This window comes from Hylobates moloch, unplaced genomic scaffold (assembly GCF_009828535.3).
Source record: "Hylobates moloch isolate HMO894 unplaced genomic scaffold, HMol_V3 SCAFFOLD_18, whole genome shotgun sequence".
In the NCBI taxonomy this organism is placed as follows: Eukaryota; Metazoa; Chordata; class Mammalia; order Primates; family Hylobatidae; genus Hylobates; species Hylobates moloch.
Genome location: NW_026652293.1, coordinates 14201346 through 14221206, shown reverse-complemented (window position 1 = coordinate 14221206; position 19861 = coordinate 14201346).

Sequence of the window (19861 nt, the reverse complement as noted above, 5' to 3'; positions counted from 1 at the left end):
AATAAAATACTGGCAAACCAAATCCAGCAGCACATCAAAAAGCTTATCCACCATGATCAAGTGGGCTTCATCCCTGGGATGCAAGACTGGTTCAACATATGAAAATCAATAGACGTAATCCACCATATAAACAGAACCAAAGACAAAAACCACATAATTATATCAATAGATGCAGAAAAGGCCTTTGACAAAATTCAACAGCCCTTCATGCTAAAAACTCTCAATAAATTAGGTACTGATGGGAAATATCTCAAAATAATAAGAGCTATTTATAACAAACCCACAGCCAATATCATACTGAATGGGTAAAAACTGGAAGCATTCCCTTTGAAAACTGGCACAAGACAGGGATGCCCTCTATCACCACTCCTATTCAACATAGTGTTGGAAGTTCTGGCTAGGGCAATCGGGCAGGAGAAAGAAATAAAGGGTATTCAATTCGGAAAAGAGAAAGTCAAATTGTCCCTGTTTGCAGATGACATGACTGTATATCTAGAAAACCCCCTTGTCTCAGCCCAAAATCTCCTTAAGCCCATAAGCAACTCTGGCAAAGTCTCAGGATACAAAATCAATGTACAAAAATCACAAGCATTCTTGTACACCAATCACAGACAAACAGAGAGCCAAATCATGAGTGAACTCCCATTCACAATTGCTTCAAACAGAATAAAATACCTAGGAATCCAACTTACAAAGGATGTGAAGGACCCTTCAAGGAGAACTACAAACCACTGCTCAATGAAATAAAAGAGGACACAAACAAATGGAAGAACATTCCATGCTCATGTATAGGAAGAATCAATATTGTGAAAATGGCCATACTGCCCAAGGTAATTTATAGATTCAGTGCCATCCCCATCAAGCTACTAATGACTTTCTTCACAGAATTGGAAAAAACTACTTTAAAGTTCATATGGAACCAAAATAGAGCCCGCATTGCCAAGACAATCCTAAGCCAAAAGAACAAACTGGAGGCATCATGCTACCTGAATGATTCAAACTATACTACAAGGCTACAGTAACTAAAACAGCATGGTACTGGTACCAAAACAGATATAGACCAATGGAACAGAACAGAGCCCTCAGAAATAATACCACACATCTACAACCATTTGATCTTTGACAAACCTGACAAAAACAAGAAACGGGGAAAGGATTCCCTATGTAATAAATGGTGCTGGCAAAACAGGCTAGCCATATGTGGAAAGCTGAAACTGGATCCCTTCCTTACACCTTATACAAAAATTAATTCAAGATGTATTAAAGACTTAAATGTTACACCTAAAACCATAAAAAGTCTAGAAGAAAACCTAGGCAATACCATTCAGGACATAGGCACGGGCGAGGACTTCATGTCTACAACACCAAAAGCAATGGCAACAAAAGCCAAAATTGACAAATGGAATCTAATTAAACTAAAGAGCTTCTGCACAGCAAAAGAAACTACCATCAGAGTGAACAGGCAACCTACAGAATGGGAGAAAATTTTTGCAAGCTGCTCATCAGACAAAGGGCTAATATCCAGAATCTACAAAGAACTAAACAAATTTACAAGAAAAAAATAACCCCATCAAAAAGTGGGCACAGGATATGAATAGACACTTCTCAAAAGAAGACATTTATGCAGCCAACAGACACATGAAAAAATGCTTATCATCACTGGCCATCAGAGAAACGCAAATCAAAACCACAATGAGATACCATCTCATACCAGTTAGAACGGTGATCATTAAAAAGTCAGGAAACAACAGGTGCTGGAGAGGACGTGGAGAAATAGGAACACTTTTACACTGCTGGTGGGACTGCAAACTAGTTCAAGCATTGTGGAAGACACTGTGGTGATTCCTCAAGGATCTAGAACTAGAAATACCATTTGACCCAGTGATCCGATTACTGGGTATATACCCAAAAGATTATAAATCATGCTGCTATAAAGACACATGCACACGTATGTTTATTGTGGCACTATTTACAATAGCAAAAGACTTGGAACCAACCCAAATGTCCATCAACAATAGACTGGATTAAGTAAATGTGGCACATATACACCATGGAATACTATGCAGCCATAAAAAGGATGAGTTCATGTCCTTTGTAGGGACATGGATGAAGCTGGAAACCATCATTCTCAGCAAACTATTGCAAGAACAAAAAACCAAACACCACATGTTCTCACTCATAGGTGGGAATTGAACAATGAGAACACTTGGACACAGGAAGGGGAACATCACACACTGCGGCCTGTTGTGGGCTGGAGGGAGAGGGGAGGGAAAGCATTAGAAGATATACTTAATGTAAATGATGAGTTAATGGGTGCAGCACACCAATATGGCACATGTATACATATGTAACAAACCTGCACATTGTGCACAAGTACCCTAGAACTTAAAGTATAATAAAAAAAGTAATAAAAAAATAAAAATTAAAAAAACTTCTTCCAAAATACAAGTTTCCAAAATGAATGTTTGTATGGCAAAATAAACTGTCTGAAAATCATTTTTATAATGCCCTCACATTAAATGAAAATTTGGTTAGATATAAAATTATAGGAATAATATAGGGATTTTTTCTTTCCTCATGGCTTTAAAAATATTATTCCTTTTTCTTCTTTCTTTCAATGTTGTTAAGAAATTTGAAGTTAATGTTACTCTTGTTCTGTTGTTCATGATCAGTTATTTCTCTTCTGAACTTAATAGAAGTTTCTTAGTGTAATTAGTGTTTTTAAGTTTCATTATAATGTGACGAAGTTTGGATTTCTCTTTATTTACCCTCTTTAAAGCTTTATAATATCTGAAGCTATAAGTCATTCATTTTTTTTCTTTTTTTTTGGTGAACTTTTAAGTTGAAGTATAATATATATAATACAAACAAACTGTAAGTATACAGCTTGATGATATCTTTACATAGTAAATATACCCATGTAATCATCACACATATCAAGACATAGACTATTCCCAATAACACAGAAGAAAACTTTTTTTACTTTTTACCATCATTTATTATTGGTCTGTTCTTTATAGAAATGGAAACACACAATATATACCCTTTTGGGTCTGTCATTTTTCACTCACCATTATATTATTTCTGAGCAATTTAATTTCTCTTGTGAGTGCAACAATAGTTTATTATTTTCATTGCTGTTTAACACTTCATTGTATGAATATACTACAATTCATTATACTTTCTTCTTTGATAGAAATTTGGTACTTTCTAGTTTTAAACTGTTATGAATATCATTATATAAGAATTTTTGTACTTATGTGCTAATGCACATATGTGTACATTGTTATGGAGTATGTACCTAGGAGTGGAATTGCTAGGGTGATCGGCTTTACTAAATACTGCCAAACATTTACCAAAATGGCTGTCTATGTTTACGCTCCCACCAACCATATATAGCAATTCAATTATAGCAAAATGTTAATATCAGCTAATTCTGCATGGTGGATACATAGATGCCTATTAAATTATTATCCAATACTTGATGTTTGAAAGACTTCACAATTTTAAAAATATGTAAAAACATAAAATTTAAAAGCAATTTCATGAAGAATGTTCAACAGAATAGGGCAATATTATTTTATCCTTCCCCCTCCTCCCCCATTCTGCGCCAGGACATATATAAATGTTAGGGAATAGAAAGAGGTACTAACTAATAAGACTTAGGATTCCTTAACACAATAAGATTCAGGGAAAAGAGTTCAATTTTGACAGAAGGAGGAGGTAAAATTTTCTTGTAGATATTCTATCAGTGGGATTTGGAGCTCATCCCTCAACATCCCACTTTTACCCCAAAGCCTAGAGTCTCTTGCAAGAGGCATAGGATAAAAACCAAAGGGATTCTGGGAGCAACGGGGAAACATAGGGTTAAGGAACCATGCATGGAGATAAGATGAAAAAAAATTCAAAAGGAAGGGTGTTTTTTTAACCCACGGAAACTCAATGAGTGGTTATGAGGGGCTGCCCTAAGGAGCTGATAGAAAGATTACAGTGAGGGGCTGAATAAATTAAACTACTATCTAAACCCATTTACCTCTGTGGATCTGCAAAAGGAGTACCTTTGCCTCACAGCTAGAGTAAAGCCCTTTTTGTTTATATTGTTCTCACAGAAAGCTTGTTTACAATGGACTCTTCATTTTTCTAAAGTGGAGTCAAATGGCTACTCCTGAGTCAGCACTTCAGGGGGTAAACCCTGGAAATTTGTTCCATAAACAAGCTTCCTTCATGATGCCGGTATGCAACCAAGTTTTGGAACCACTAACATGAAATCTTTTGTATCACTGAGTTGGCTCATAGATTTAAATAATTGAAAGTCACTAAACCATGGATATTCCTGGCTCTTTCTTATATATAAAAGAAAAGTTCGTTCAGGGGATATGGCTTCCTTTGGACCTGAAAACAAAAGGTGATTTTACTGTATCTACAGTGAGAGAGTGCGAGGGTATTCAGCTCCAGCTTGAGAAAAATAAACTGACCCGGGTCAGCCTGAACAACAGAAGACAGTGCTGCTAAGACCCTTCGACTACAGAGCACAAGATTTAATTGTTAATCAGAAAAGCTGCATCAAAAGGCTGTATCTTTTCTGCAGTTTTGTCTTGTGTTGACCACATTATTTTCATAATATTTCCTGGAAAGCTGAAGAGAACATTGAATTTTTAAAATTGACTCTAAAGTGGAATGGCTGATTTGTAAAATTGGATACACATTATTTAATATTTCAGAGCATGTTGATCTAGAATGGTAAACATTTCCTTTAGTTCCAAAGATAAGCATTTTATTCCATGTGTTCTCTTTGTTAGGAAATCGTTTTCTTTGAGACAAAACTCATTTTTCCCTCAAATCAAATCAAATCTCTCTCCTTTCCATAAACTATATTTTTTCTCTTTTTCCTCTATTTTTTAAGGATTTAGAAACTACTTTTTTATATTTCAAGACATCAGGCTTAGATGCAAATAGTATTTTATGCATACCTTCCCTATATGAAGATATTATATTAGATACTTATTATTTTGACATATAGTAAAGGATTTAGAAAAAACTAGATGTGTTAAGGGTCATAATACATATTTTACTGATGAAAAAATAAAGATCCAATGAGATTCCATCACATGGCCAAACTCATACAACTAGTGGAAGAAAGAGTCAGGATTCCCAGGCGAGTCTTAGGATGTTCTATCTCTTGCCATTTTCACAACATGAGTGTTTTTCAAATTGTGTCCTACAGAACCTTAGTATTCCAAAGACATGTTTCAAGGATTCTGCAAATCTTAGATACAAATTTCATATTTAAGTGTTATACATCAAACTTTAACATACCAAAGACTACCACCTATTGACTTGTGCAGTTAGATTCACTCATTTTGTGCCCTACCTAAAATAAAACTTGCCCTCATCAGCTCTATGCTTACATTTAAATTTTTTATAAATGTGGTGATAATTAGAAATTTTTTGATACCGGTATTTCATAAATCCCATAAATAGGACACATGTGCTATATTCAACTAAATGCTAAGCAAAGCTCAGGAACTTCAGCTACATGCATTAGCCTATCATGATATGTAGTCTATTGTGAAATAAGAAGTGAATATAGACCAAGTCTTGGGGTAACTATATAATATTACAAACAATCAAGGTTTGCCAATTATAAGTTTATTCTAAATGTGTCTTATTAAAAGAAATTCAATCAGTGGTCAGATATTATTAGTGACTCTTCCTGAGAATTTTGACTCATTTTTTAATACTAAAAGTATCCTATGTCCTTTTCGACCATTCTAAGATTATAAACTGATCTGTTAAGAAATTATCCTATGCAGCTACTTCTCTGTATGATTCACAATTTTCTTAATACAGTTTAACAAAAACGAAACACAGGAATCAACAGAATAGTGACTCTGATATTAGGGAATCACTGCTATCCCTAGCTCCTGAATTCAGCTTGTGTGCTCACAAAAAAAACTTATTAATTGATTTTTTATTAAATAAGTGTTATTCATTTGAACTCCTAAAAAGACATTTATCCATAAGAAATAGCATTGTTATCTGTTCTAATAAAGTTTCAGTCAGAGTTTTCTTTTAAAAAGGGCTTCTACTGCTTTGAAAATTTAAAGATCAGTCTATTATACAAAGTTGCCATTTGGCAAATAGAACAGTACCCTACCATGAAAAAAAAATCAATACTTATTGAATAAACAGACTACCTTGTAATTTTCAGTTGTAACAAACTGAGGTAAAAATGCATTTTATTCGGTTCCATTATTCTCCAAAGCAAAGTCTTAACAGAAGTAGCATATTCTCAAAGGACATTTTATCTATAGCATCCTTAAGAGAAAGAGGTAAAAATTTAATTAAAATGAGGATGAATTTATAAAATTGGATCACCTTTGCCAATATAGCTTTGCATATTTCATTGTCCACTGCTATTATTTTTCATAGTCAGATATAAAGAAGCTGCTATAATCACCTATGGTGATGCATTCGAGAACAAGGCAGTCAATCCTACTAATGCGCAGAAAATTATTTAGAAATATCTTCTTCCTAAATAAAATATGGTATTGTATTTTCTGTATAATGAATAACACAAAATCAACTTATTTCTCAAAGCTCAATCACTGCAGACAAGTATCATTTTCTTTATCTGTCAAATATATATGATAGTTCTACAGTCAATCTCTTCAATTGTACCCAAATTTCATCCCACCACTTCTCTCAAGGACATCAGATATCACTCGTACAATTCTTCATATCCTATACTATGACAGTAATTCCTCCTCTGTACTAGATCTTTCTCATCAGGACATAAACATCCTCTTATATTTGTGCTATTTTTTTAAAAGACTTTTCTCTAATCTTCACTTACTCCACTCACTGTCTAGCTGTCACTTCACATTTCTTTTTCCCCTTTATAGCAAAAATCCTTGAAAGGGCTGTCTGTATATGCTGTCTTGAAGGGGCTGTTTGTACCTGCTGTGAACAGCCATCACCCTTATCAAAGTCGCCATATACCTCCACATCTCAAAATCCTAGTGGTCCATTCTCAGTCATTTCCTGGATTTAGCAACATCATTTGATACAGCTGATCATCCCTTCTTTCTACACTTGGTTTCCAGGACACTACAGTTCCCTGGATTTCTCCTGTCTCAATGCTTGTTACTCTTCAGTTTGCTTTGCTAGTTCTTCCTTCCTCTCCTTCCTTACTATGTAATGTCAGAGTGCCACAGAAATCTCTACTTTGTCTTCTTTTCTCTATAATCACTCTACTGGAGATCCCATTCAGTCATGGCACTCGTAACAGTCAGAATGGCTATTAATAAAAAGTTAAAAAAAAAAACAGATGCTGGCAAAGCTGCAGGGAAATGAGACTGTTTATACACCCTTAGCGGGAATGTAAATTAGTTCAGCCCCTGTGAAAAGCAGCTTGGAGATTTCTCAAAGAACTTAAAACAGAGCTACCATTCAATCCAGTAATCCCACTACTGGTTATACATCCAAAGGAAAATAAATTTCAACTAAAAAGACACACGCACGCATGTTCAATACAATACTATTCACAATAGCATATACATGGAATCAACCTAGGTACTCATCAATGGATTGGATAAAGAAAACGTGGTACGCCATGGAATACTATGCAGCCATAAAAAAGAATGCAATCATTCCTTTGTAGCAACATGGATGCAGCTTGAGGCCATTATCCTGAGAAAATCCGCACAGGAACAGAAAACCAAATACTGCATGTTCTCTCTTACAAATGAGAACTAAACATTAAATACACACGTGGACATAAAGATGGGAACAACAGACACTGGGGACTACTAGAGGAGGGAGAGAAGGATGGGAATATGGACTGAAAAACTACCTACTGGGTGCCATGCTCACTACCTGAGTAAGGGGATCTATACCCCAAACCTCAGCATCACACAATATACCCATTTAACAAACCTGCACACACACTCCCTGGATCTAAAAGTTGAGAATATAAATAATAATGCAAATAAAAAGATTAAAAATAAAAAAACTAAACACCAATAACTCCCAAATTCACCTCTCCAGCCCTGACCTCCCAAACACAAGACTTAGTTATCCTACTATCTATCTGAAATTTCCATTTGCTTGTTCAATAAACATTTCAACACATCACTCAAGAAAGCTACCCCACCTACTATTTTCTTCATTTGCAATGATGGCAATTCCACTGTTTTCATTTGCTTGCACTAAAAATCTTAGCATCATCTTTGACTTCTCTGTTTCTCTCATATTCTATATCCAATGCTCAGGAAATCATATTGTGTTTCCTTCAAAATATATCCAAAATTCAACCCATTCTTACCACTTCTGGTACTTTTTACCTGACCCAAATTACCATCATCTGTCTCCTGAATTACTGCAATAGACTCCCGACAGGTCTCTTTGACCCTATCCAATGCCACTTCCTCTCCTGACCTTCAACAGACTAGTCTCAGTAGAAGAGCCAGAATGATTATATTTAAAGATATATTAGGTTATGTCATTCCTATGCTACCAGGCCCTATGTGTTGTGGCCCCATGACCCCTTTGACTTCCCCTCCTACCTCCTTTTATTCACTCAGTTTCAGCTACTGTGGTTTAATGATCATTTCCATTGTTCTTTCAATTCATCAAGAATTATGTTGTTAAGCCTATTGCAAGTAGAGCCTATTTTGTTACTGAATATTTATTGAGCATGTATTTTGAGTCAGGAACTATTTTTGAGGTAGTTCTTGCTGTTCCTCTGAAGGCCAGACATGCTCCTCTCTTATAGCCTTTGCATTGGCTGTTTCCTCCTCCTGAAATGCTCTTCCTAGGCTATCACCAATTTCAAGTCTTTGTCCAAATGTCACTACCTTACTTAGTCCTTCTCTTACCTACTCTATTAAAAATTGCAATCAGTAACCCCTCCCTGCCATCCTTCTTATCTAATTTATATAAACACTTTTTTCTTCAGTACTTACCATCTTCTAACATAAACTATAAATACTGAGACTCAATTGTTGTGCTTATGTATTGTCTCTTTATTCTCATTACTGTGTAGGCTCCACAAGGATCATTTTCATCTTGTTTGTTCAATAGTGCATGGTAAGCACCTAAGACACTGTCTGATAGGCTGGGTGTGGTGGCTCACACCTATAATCCCAGTGCACTGAGAGGCCAACATGGAAGGATCGCTTGAGGCCAGGAGGTTGAGACCAGCCTAGGCCTCATAAGGAGACCACATATCAAAAGGCCAGGTGTGGTGGCTCCCACCTATAATTCCCAGCACTTTGGGAGGCCGAGGCAGGAGGATCATTTGAGGTCAGGAGTTCGAGACCAGCCCGGCCAACATGGTGAAACCCTGTTTCTACTAAAAAATACAAAAATTACCTGGGCAGTAGTGGCACATACCTGTAATCTTAGCTACTCAGGAGGCTAAGGCAGGGGAATTGCTTGAGCCTGGGAGGCGGAGGTTGCAGTGAGCCGAGATACACCACTACACTCCAGTCTGGGCAACAGAGTGAGACCCTGTGTCAAAAATTAAAAAAAAAATTAGCCAGGCTTGCTAGAATGCACTTGTAGTGCTAGCTACTCTGGAGACTGAGGCAGGAGAATTGCTTGAGCCCAGGAGGTCGAGGCTGCAGTGAGCCATGATCATTCCACTGCACTCCAGCCAGGGTAACAGAGCGAGACTCTATATCAAAAATAGTTCCTGACTCAAAATAGGTGCTCAATAAATATTCAGTAACAAAATAGGCTCTACTTGCAATAGGCTTAACAACATAATACTTGATGAATTGAAATAACAATGGAAATGATCATTAAACCACAGTAAGCAAAGTGGTTCTCAACCAAGAACGATTTTGCCACTCCACTCCTCCCTCTGCCCCTTGTATGGAACATTTGAAAGTGTCTGAGGCTTTTTTGGTTGTCACTCCTAAGAGGCTACTGCCTAGTGAATGTAGGTGAGGGATACTGCTAAACATCCACAATGCACAGAACAGCCCCCACACAACCAAGAATCATTTGGTTCAAAATGTCAACAGTACTGAAGTTGAGAAACCCTGGTTTACATTGAAAATTTGAGAGATCCAAAAAGCAGGAACAGAATATTCAGGAGCTAAATATTGTAGAACTACTCTGCTTAGATATTTTATTGTGCCTAAAGTTTTATTTTAGTGACTCCTTCCTTATATTCTAAGTTATAATAAGATCGCACACAGTATTGTTCAATCCTGCGATTTGGAGGGTAAACCGCTCAGTTTAACAAGATTAACTGAGTTCCACAGAAATGTGATATATTCACACAGCCAGTTAGCAGAAAAACCATGATAATGTTTTAAAATCTGAACACAAAAAAAACGGTAAATTTTAAGATCTAAAGATAAAATAAGTATAAGAAAATAATGCTAACAAATAAGATGCCCTACAGCTGGTATGTAGTGAATGTGAGGATGCTGTTTAACAACTCACTTTCTACAAATTGATCCTAGACAGTAACTTTCCCAACATGCCTGCTAGTGGTTTTCAAAGAAATTTAAAAGTGAGCATGGCCCCAATCTAATTCAACAATGAACAAAAAAGCAATAAAACAGCTGCCAAGAAAACAAACTCCCCTCTATCTCTACCAACTACACTTTTCCCTTCTCCCCACCAAGACTAAGACACTTACATATGACCCACTAGTTGTGTACATATGGGAAAAGAATACTCCAAATTTAATAAAAGTATTAACCTAATATATTGTTGGAATAAAAGCAATGATATATTGGAAATGGCTCATGCAGCTAGAAAGAACCAATTGAGCATATTTCTTCAAGTTGTGTTCATGGATGATAAATTGGTAGCTTGCAGTCAGCCATCACCAGAGGATTTATACCATGAAAATTGGCAAATTCTGTAAATCAAGGCTTTTTCTCCTCCCAAGAACTGACTATTAAACATTTGATAGTATACCACTAATTATATTTGATATGATACAGTTAGGTTTGCTGAAGCTTTGCTCTTCCAAATTGTAATTTTGAAGAATTCTCTTTAGTCCTGAAGATCACCATTACAAGTAGGGAAATTTTTACTTGAGGGATTCAGCTTGGATTTCAAAGTTAGTTGGGCAGGATTTGAATTCAAGCCTTGAGTAAATTATTTGCTTTCTCTTAGTCCTATTCTCATCATTTGTAACAGGAAGATATTAATATACCCAAGAGAGAATTACTTGTGAACATTAAACAAAATACCTTCATGAAATTCTGAGTTCAGAGGCTGGTAGGTACCTGAAGTTCAAGTAAATACCTAAGCCTCTGTCAAAAGGTGAGAAAGATTGCTGGGGTGTTGATACATGCTGATGGCCAACACCATCCATTTCCTCCGCTGTCTGTCTCTAAACCAATAAAATGCAAAAGATATGGGAGACCAAAGAAAAAGTAAATTGTTAAATATAATTGGTGAAATGTTTCAGAATACTAAGGAAACAGTCATTCACACCAAGGATCAAGTGATTCATCTGAACCACAAATGTTACCTCCAGGGCCGGCTACTGAATTTGTCCAGGGCAAAATGAAAGTGTAGGCCCTATTGTTCAAAAATTACTAAGAATGTTGAGAGAGTTGCAGTGCAGCATTCAGAACACAGGACACTGTGGGACTGCACAGCTTGTATACTCCTAAAGCTAGCCCTGGTTACTTGGTTTCTCATCCTTCTTTCACTGCCATCGCCTCTTCCATCACTTTGCACACACATCCACACTCATACTTCCTCATTTTTTGTTTTCTGATGCCTGATAAAGATTTTGCAATCTTTTTGCAGCACAGATAGCTTGATATGGCTGTCAATGCTAGGGGAAAAGGATATTCACTTCTGGTTTGTGGTCCTCTCTTCCTTTGTATTCCTTTATGTTCACTTAAAAACAGTCTTTCAATTGTAAAAGTTCTTACCATCTACTTAATAATATTTTGGCCTATGAAGGTAATTTTGAAAGCATTTGACATAGCCCATATACAATTTTTGAATGGTGCTTTTAAAATTCATCATTACATGTCGTGACTTTAACTCAAAAGCAGCATCTATTTCTTTTTTCACTTTGATTTTAGATTCAAGGGCACATGGGCAGGTTTGCTATGTAGGTAAATTGCATGTCTCAAGAGTTTAGTCTACAGATTATTTCATCATCCAGGCGATAAACATAGTACTTGATGGGTGGTTTTTTGATCCTCTCCCTCCTCTCACTCTCCACACTCAAGTAGACCCCGGGGTCTGTCGTCCCTTCTTTGTCTCCATGTGTACTCAATGTTGAGCTCCCACTCATAAGTGAGGACATGGAATACTTGGTTTTCTGTTCCTATGTGAGTTTGCTTAGGATTATGCCCTCCAGCTCCATCCATACTGCCATAAAGGCCATGATCTCATTCATTTTTATGATTGTGTACTAGTCTATGGGGTATATGTACCACATTCTCTTTATCCAGTCTACTGTTGATGGGCATTTAGGTTGATTCCCTGACTTTTCTGCTGTGAACAGTGCTGTGATGTACATACATGTGAATGTGTCTTTATGGTAGAATAATTTATATTCCTTTGAGTATATAGCCAATAATGGAATTTCTGGGTTGAATAGTACTTCAAATGCAGCATATAGTTCAAGAAAAAATATAAGCTGTGGAGAAAGACAAACTGAGGCTTTGCCAACTATTAGCTGGATGGCAATAATTATAAATTATATTTAAATTACATATAATTTGTTCAAAAATTATAAAGAACTTTAAGACAATGACAGCAGAGCATTAACACAAGCATGGAACATATTACAACACAAAAAAACTTTATAAACTACTTGACAATCCGTTTTGTCATTTGTAAAAGTTATGAAAGTTTAGGACATAAAGTTTTTAAAAGTGCCTGGCACATATTTTTTCAAAATTATCTATCACAATAGGTATACAGTCACATTGTTACAACTTAAGGTAACTTTCAATATTCTAGCTTGGGGTCCCATTGTTTGCAAATAATACTAAAACAATAAGAAATAACACTTTGACTCCTTTAGCATATTTGGAAAGGTGAAAATGCTTTCATCTGTGAAACTCTAGCTGTTAATTAAAGAGCAAAAGACAAGAACAAAATGTATGTAATAAATATATGTAACTAAAGTAACTAAAAATTAGGCTATAAACAGAGCAGCACAATCAGAACTCCACATCATTTATCTAAGTAAACAACTTGTTGTACCCCTCTGCCTTATTTTCTTCATCTATGTAAGTGAGAAAATTGGACTAAAAAGCTTAAAGCTTTTGCTTTCCCTCAAGGCGCCATACTGAAGAGGGAGAGAACTCAGAAAGGGTGTCCCAAATGGGTACTATTAGGTCGGTGCAAAAGTAATTGTGGTTTTTGCCTTTAAAAAAAAAATGGCAAAACCACAATTATTTTTGCACTATCCTAGTACTTCAGTGGAGTTACTAGGTTCCAGGTTCTGGTCCTCATGTTTTTATAATCAGAAACTCTTTTATGAGTATATCCTACCAGTTAACCTCAAAGAGATTTATTCAGGCAAACTAAAATCGAGGAATCTAGTTTTATAAACTAGAATGCCAATTATTAAATTACAATAAAATAAGTAATGCCAGATTAACAGTCTTTGATCATTTGCTCAGAGTGTTTCTTCCTGGTAGATCAGTTTACCCAGAGCTTAAATTATAGGTGAGAAGTTTGCTTGAAGAGCCCAGAATCAGAATATAAGAGTTCAATTGTCATTAACAAAGGTTTGCTATGTGAATTGGATTGCTTCTCTTCACACTGGGAATATTTTTCCCCAATAATCAATATTAGCTTTTTGGAACTAGAAGGACATCTCTTCTGTACTTCCCTGAACACTATTTACTATCCTATACGTAGCTTTTTCTTTTAACCTCTGCATAGAATGCTGTCCTTCTATTAATAACCCTTTTATCATGCAGTTACATTGTAATGTAATTGATTAAGTCATCTTTTTGTTACATCTCAGGCAGTGAACTATACTCCAGTCACAGCAGTTGACCTGGGCATTTTAATCCCCAAATTTACAGGTCATCTTTTGGAGAAAGATAGTGTCATAGAGATGTACAGAAATTCAGAACACTTATGTTGGGATCAAATAGACTTGGCTGAATTCCTAAGCAAATTGAGGCAAGTTAAGTAACCTCTCCAAGCCTCAAAGTCTTCATCTGAGGCTGGGCACAGTGGCTCACGACTGTAATCCCAGCACTTTGAGAGGCCAAGGCGGGTGGATCAACTGAGGTCAGGAGTTCAAAACCAGCCTGATCAACATGGAGAAACCCCGTCTCTACTAAAAAATACAAAAACTAGACAGGTGTGGTGGCGGGCACCTGTAATCCCAGCTACTCAGGAGGCTGAGGCAGGAGAATCGCTTGAAACTGGGAGGCGGAGATTGTGGTGAGCTGAGACCATGCCACTGCACTCCAGCCTGGACAACAAGGGCAAAACTCCATCTCAAAAAAAAAAAAAAAAAAAATTCCTCATCTGTAAAATAGAAATAATAACACCTACTTTTTGGGTTTGTCAAGAGGATGAGATTATATATATAAAAGTTCAATGTTTGGCCCAAAGTAAGGGCTCAACAATGAGTATATATAGTCATCAATACTTTCAAACATTATACACTGTGATTTAGCCAACATCCATCTTCCAAGTTGGCCTTTATATTCTTTTGCTTCAAAACTGGGGGGAAGGGGGCACCTATATACCCTTTATGTCTGGAGCACATTTCAGTATTCACTTTCTTCAAGTCAACACATACAAAGGCAAAGGCAGGTGAACTTTCAAAGGCAATATACTCTTCATAAACTGAAACCCAATGAACTATAAACTCACAAGCTAATAACTAATTATAGCTTTTTGTTTTGCCCATTCTGGCAATGTATTTTGCTATTTCCTCACACTTCAAATGTTACTCTATTGAACCCATCAGTTCATAAACACAAGTTCAGCATCCCCTTGTCATATTTAATATAAATCAACTGTACCATGAAATTTTGTTTTGTTTGAGCTCATGATAGTTACCAGTGTAGACCATGCAAACTTTGGCCTTTTAACTCCAAGACCATTTTTCATTCTATTTCTTTGTTAGGAGGATCTGTTTGTGTATAATTAAATGTGGCTTTCTTAAACCTTTACAGTTGGTAGCTTAATGTATTTTTGTTTTATTTCGAGTACAAAGGCTACATAATGCTTTTGTTGGCATCATTTCTAGTTAATATGCCAGCTACATAATTTTGTTCTCTGCAATATGTCAGCATTTGAGTGCCTTGGGCTCAACAGGTGGTGCTAGATAAGGTTCTGGCAAATCAAATAAGTAATGTGGTTATTTCTTTTGTCAAATTATAATTAAAAACAGAGTCTATGTAAAATGAGACTTACATTTTCCTGTTTTTAAAAGGGCTCAACATCCAGCACAAATCATTTTCTATAACAAAGACCCATTAGTAAGGAAGCATATTGTCTGCATAAATATGCAACACCTTCTGATCTGCAGTTTCATTGGTGTCTAAAGTTTATTTTGAAAATCTGATGCGTAAGCATTGCTTCATAAGGTACTGACCTTTCCACTCTTCTGTAATTCAGGAGTATGAACTTAAGCCCATGCCAAAAATTTAAGAGGAAATTTAAACATTCTTATCTACTAAGGTATAGAATATTAAGAAACTCTGTGAACATTTTTACTTAAATCATTTGCTTAAAAAACTTTTCCTTGTGTACTGTGGTATCCTAGTCCTTAACTATAAGAGAACAGGGGCCAGTGCTTCCATAATCAAAAAACTATACAGATCCTTAGCCCAAGAGTTAGGTTCCTCTCCCATAATTTAATATCCAGCACTGCCAGAGAGCTGAGCACTGCCCTATAGTGTGATGGGATATGAGACACTCATATGCCTAATTACGTCTCTGAAAGTTCTCCCTGTGAAAGTTGTTCCTGCAGGACAGGCATATATGCTGCTTGGCCACTTGCTCCTGTGTGCTCAACACCATTTCAGAAGACACAAACCAGCGTAGGGCAAAATGTCCTAGAATTAAGTTAAAGCATACCCTGAGAATGACCCTGTATGGAAGATGGACCTGAATGTGTATTCTGAGCTATGGAATCCAGCAGTGGCCAACACAGAGACTCATTTCTTGTCTATGAGGAACATCCGAGTCCCTGACCCATTCCATGGAACACAGGCTGTACCGGGCATTGAGGCCTTCAGTCTTGGCTTAAATGAAGGTTGCCAGGTGGACGTCATTAACGGAAGAGTGTTTAGTGAAAACGCTGTATAAACTGCATGTTATTTGCAAGCAGTTGCAGTTTTCCTGCCCAGCCCATCACCACTGGACTATAGGTAAGGCAGATATCTTGTCCAGCTCACTGCCATTGGAACTCTCTCCCCTGTATGTAGCCACCTAATAAAACCCCATGATTCATTTGCTAGCTCTGGGTCTCTTCTTCCACCTATTGAACCTGATGCCTTCTATATTGAGGGTAATAGGGGTTTGGCACAACACCAGACTGTTGTCATATGCCTCCTCTGTTCCCAAAACGAGGCCAGCATTGCCTTTCTGCAAGCCAGAGTATGTTAATATTCTGGTTTGAGTTTTATTGTGCCAAAATCAAGAAATTTTAGCAAAGGAATCCATTATGTAGTCTTTTTATTTCAAAAACATTCTGATCCATTAATTTTTCTGTCCCCATATAACAGTTACCTGAAGAAAAATCAAAGCAGACCAAAAGTATTCATCATGATATGTGGGAACACCAGGATGTTTGGCATACAGAAGATTGAATAAAACTTCTCCAGGTGGTCAGACTTCAACATGAAGTATCTATTTCTCTACTTTCAACTGAATTTTCCTTTATGCCCTGAAGTTAGAGATACCTCAGTCAAATACATTTTTATTTTTTCCTAAAGATGTAAGTTTCCTAATGTCTTCATATAACTAAGACTCATGAACTACTGTGTATAAATGTTCCTTAGTTCTAAGATAAAGACTTGCAGATTTGGCAGACTAAACAGCATCTATATTTTGTGTCTACATTTGGCTTTATTTATAAAAAGTATGGTGTATGGCCGACTACAGACCAACAGAAAAAAAGGTTTCCAGACTGAAAGGCAAGATAATTAAATGTTGTATAGATTTTTAAATTAAAGTTCCAGCAAATTGAATGCATATCACATATGAAACATGAAATCATGCTTCTAGTCTCGAGACTACTGTTGTCAAACTGGGCAAATGGGAAAATCATTTCTCTGTTGCTTTATTGGTTTCTTCATCTGTAAGAATGAGGACCTGGACTAGAACTAGAGTTGTCCAAACATTTAAAAGCAATATCTCTTTCTTCAAGCAAAAAACAGCAAACCATAAACCTAATCTATACAGGAAAATGGGCAAGGTCCCCCGTACTTTTACTTCTCCTCCTGCTTGGGCCCCCAACACCACCCCCTGGCCTAGAAAATACCTAAGATTCCAAGGACTGTGAACTAGCTTAATCTCTGAGTTGCTGGCCCAGCTCTACAACTCCCTAACCATGTGTTTTATAAACACTTTACAGAGTATACCGCTTCACTTTGCATTCCTCTGTCTTCTGAAGTAAGGAGGATGGCTATCCTTATTTCTATTTCAGATGTTGAGAAAGCGGGACCTCGGAGAGATTAAGGTAATCTCTAGATAGGCAGTGAATAAGGGCTGAAACTAAAGTTGCAAGCCAGAACCTCTCTGTACTCTGTTTCCCACTTAATACCCTTTCCTATATAGCACAGTCATAGGTTTTATTGCTTTTGATTTTTGCATGTTTCAAATAAGCCGCTCAAATTTTGACCATAAGAACAAAGACAAAACTTTACTGAGGGTAAGAAAGAAACAACAAATAAATTACCAAATTCAATAGCCTGAATGTGGTCATTGAACCTTTCACCATTCAATGCTATGCTAAAAAATAATTGCTAGGATTAGTGACTCTAATCCTCATAGGGTTTTAATTCTGATATTTGAGCTTTAGCTATTTCATATTGAAAGTGTCTAATACCACATTAACACTACTCCATTAGGGAGTCCAGTGGGCCAAAATCCTTGTTTCGCTTTCTAAGACATTGGGGTAATATCAAAGAGAGAAATCTACCATTGTAAAGATGTCAATTCTCTCCATATTTCTTTATAAACATACCATTCCAATTAAAATTCTAACAGCATGTCTTTTACTCTTAAAATTATTCTAAATTTGAACTGAAAAATAACATGTGAAAATAGCTACAAAACTCCAGGAAAAAGAAAAGAATAAGGACATTTTAGTATTGAGTGTTAAACATATTGTAAACATGCACTAATTAAAATAGTGAAATAGTAGTACAGGAAGTAGATAGATGAATAGAAGAAGTGAGTAGAAAAACCTATAAGTAAACTAAAGCAGTTCTCAAAATGTGGTCCAAGCACCCCCAGAGGCTCCTGAGACCCTCTCAGATGTCTGCAGGGTCCTCCCTTAGTCAACTATATATCACCTGTGTGATACCTGATTTTTTTAAAGGAAAACAAAATATCACAGCAGATTGAAGCAGCAGATATGAGAATCCAGCTGTCTTCTGCTATGAGACCAGACATTAAAAGATTTGCAAAAACACCGAAACAATGCCACTTTTCTCACAAGTTTTCTTTGTAGAAAAATAAAGTTACTTTTCATAAAAATATGTTATTATGTTAACATGTAATATTTGTTATTGCTCTTTTTAATGAATTGATAACATTTTAAGGAGTTCTTAGTTTTAATTTCTAAAGTGATAAATATCAATAGCTATAACTCACACAAACTAAAGCTCTGTGAGATGCTCAGAAAATATTAAGAGTGCAAAAGCATTTGCAGCCAAAAAGTTGAAGAACTACTGGCGTAAATAATATATCAAAGCTTAATATTTGGTAAAGGCAACACTTCAAACTAGTGGGAAAAGGATGAAGTATTTAATATTGTTGAAACAAGAACCTAGTTGTCTGGGAGAAATGTGCCTCTGCATCTAAGCAGAGCCAAAACAACTTTCTGAAAGGAATCTCCTCAATTTCAGATGAATTTCTAGCCCCAAAGAGCTTATAAGAAATTTAATCTTAATCCCAGTCGGGCCTTCCCATTTTTTCCCATGATTATGGCAATATCCAGCAGCATTAGTGCCAAAGTATCATCTTTTCACACCGGGTACCATGGTGACAACCACTGTCTCAACCCACAGGGTCCCTTCAAGGTCAGTGCCTTTAGACTACCAATTGCCCAGGGACCTTTGTTGAGACTAGGAACCACCAACCATTCCTCTCTGATTTTCACTCACCTTCCCAGGATGCTGCCAGTGCAGAGTACCTACACCTCACCAGGACCTACAGGTCTGTGGGACCCTTTTCCCTGACCTAGCCCAGGGGTTTACTTTCTGTACTTGACCATTTGGCATCCTTCCACAGGCCACACTCTTAACTGCTGCCCTTGCTCACCACCCTGGGCCTAGCTGTGTCACTTCCCTTTTGTAGGGGTGTGCAGTTTATAGTGTAAAATAACCAAGTACATTTAAACACATCTGTATCTTATGCCTACAACAACACAGAACTTTTTTCCCTACTTCTCACTGTAACTGCAATAAAGACTTTAGCTCCTAGTTCCTCCTTCTTCCCATTCACTTGGCCTTGGTGTTGCTCATGTGGCCCTGTGTGGATGCCATGACTCCCCACCTCTCTAGGGAGCTGTGAGTATAATTAACTTCTTCCTTCATGACAATCACTTTTGCATCTGTGTGTCTTACCACACCTAACTAAAATAAATCCCAGATACCATGTAAAAACACCTAGGAATTTCCTTTTAGTCTAGATGTCTTTCCTCTAGCTTCCT